Genomic DNA, 2500 nt, shown 5'->3' with positions numbered 1-2500 from the left:
GGCCTAGAATTATTGAATGCTTTAACCATGTGAAAAATAGCAGATATACAAGCTCACAGCGCGGCACCGAGTGCCGCGCTGCGAGCTTGTAGATCTGCTATTTTTTGAAAAAGTCGTGAAAATGTGTGCAAATCTTTGAATATAATGTATTTTCAAAGCGAACGTTTGTTAACTCAAATTTTGCTTCTGGGTGGTCCCTGGAACTAAATATTTTGAGATGGGGGTCCGTGGCCAAATACATATCATTTTGGGGGTCCTTCACATGAAAAGGTTTGAGAAATAATAGTCTCTCAAGAACAGACTAACTGAGCTCCATTTAAGTGAAAAGGACCTTTTCTTTGACGATGGCTGGCCAGATTGCAGACATAGAAACATAGGTTTTTCAAAGAAAATCTTAGAAGGATTCAAAAGACACTTATAGAATCGGGTCAAAATTCGAATTTTCACGATTTTTCAAAAAATAGCAGATCTACAAGCTCGCAGCGCGGCACTCGGTGCCGCGCTGTGAGCTTGTATATCTGCTATTTTTCAATAGTTAAAGCATAAAATAATGATACACTATAATGTGTACCTGTTCTGAATGGATTTAAAGTGGGGTCTGGAGACCACTAGGGGTCCTTGTTCCACAAGGTCCCCACTCCCAGCAAAATTTGTTAATTTGGCATAAAAATCTGTTTAACCACTTTAACCCTATTTTATACTTTAGTTTAGACTATTCCGAAATAGACGATCTACAGTACATGCATGTGGATCTGCTTATTTTAGATTGATTGATTGAATACTTTATCAGTCAGAAATGTAAACAGCACGTAATACATTAGGACAATTATTGGGCCTTATTTTCATCAGTGCGACGGTGCCTTAGCCCTGATCCCTAAACTTCTTTACCGTTTTTTTTTTTTTTTTACTTTTTTTTTTACTATTTTGAAAAACATTTGAAAATACTTCAAATAGACGATCTACATCGACATGTTGTGAGCTTGTAGATCGGCTAACACAAAGTAGTCCTGCCGGGATCGTGTTCCTTTTCAGATTGAGGCTCCGCTGCCAAATACGAGTATCAGTTTATTTCAGGGGTCATTGAACAGGAACAGGTCCAGCTGCATATGAGGTTCTGGAAAGGAAGAAGAAGAGGAACCAGAGCATTGTTTCTGATTCGGACGCATGCATTGACTGACACAGGGCTTGGCAGGCAGGCAGGCAAGCAGGCAGGCAGGCAGGCGGGCAGGCAGGCAGGCATGCAGGGTGACTTGATGGCACTGGTGTAAAGCATTGGTTCTCCCAGGGGTCCTTGAGGGAGTTCCAGGGGGTCCCCAGCTAAATGATAGTTAGTAACCAAATGGACCCTTATGGGTATACTCAGAGAGTGTACAAATGAGAGTTCCATTTGTACACTCTCTCAAGAGTTAAATTAATTAACCTTGATTTTACAATATAAATTGAGGTAATGGGGGTCTGTAGCCTAGTTCATGTCAAACTGGGGGTCCTTGAAATTAAAATGGTTGAGAATCACTGCTAGCCATAAAAATCTTCTCTTATGGGGGTCCCTGGCATATCTTTTCAAAAGCGTTAGTTAGTTATAGTTCTAGGAGAAGGAGGGCCCGCGTCTCTGAACATTTGTGACAGAAATTATGAATGAAGTTATTACAAAATGTAATGGTTGTGACTTCTTTGGTACTCTAGAGCCGTGTTAGAGATTTCTTTTTGTGCCACGGACCCCCATCTGATTTTTTTTTTATGCTAAGGACCCCCAGAAGAGGAGCAGATTCTCAGAGCTTATACAAATGCACATCATATTACATTTGTAGCCTATTGTGGAGGAATGTTAGAAATGCTATTCTGACACACGCGTGCATGTGCGTGTGCGTGTGCGTGTGCATGTGCATGTGCATGTGCATGTATCTGAACTCATACGTCAAGTCTTCATTCCATCCCTGTCATGCTGCCATGTTATCTTGTTTTGATAAATACTGGATGCTTCTGTTTTTAATGCTGTCGACATGCTGCTCATGCAGTTTTAATCCACAGCATTAGGAGGTTATGCTTATTTATTTATTTATTTATTGATCGTTATTGTACACTGCTGGTCCTGAGTACGATTTTCGTTTCATGTGCAAGATATACGTAAGGACAAATAAAGTGAAACGTGAACATTGAACCTTGAACTTTGAACCTTATCCATATTTCATATACGTTGGCTATTCAACAATAGCAGATCTACATGGCACGAATGTAGATCTGCTATTTTGGAAAATGTTTAAAGTAAGTGTGCCACATGTGCCACCCCACCCCAGTCAAAGAAGAGTCCATGCCACCCACAGTCGAGTATGATGTGAAATAACTTCAATGTTGTACAATCTGTATGTTTTCTCTTCTCTTCTGGGGGAGCATTTATACGGAGCGGGCAAAACGCTGATAACACCTAAGGAATGCCAGGCATGCACAAACAGCCTACCACCCATCCCCCCCATCCTCCTCATCCCCCCTTCTCTCCCACTCA

The sequence above is a fragment of the Nannobrachium achirus genome, assembly GCF_963921795.1.
Source record: "Nannobrachium achirus genome assembly, chromosome: 6".
NCBI lineage: Eukaryota > Metazoa > Chordata > Actinopteri > Myctophiformes > Myctophidae > Nannobrachium > Nannobrachium achirus.
The sequence above is the reverse complement of the archived record's forward strand: the minus strand, read 5'-3'. Positions refer to the sequence as shown.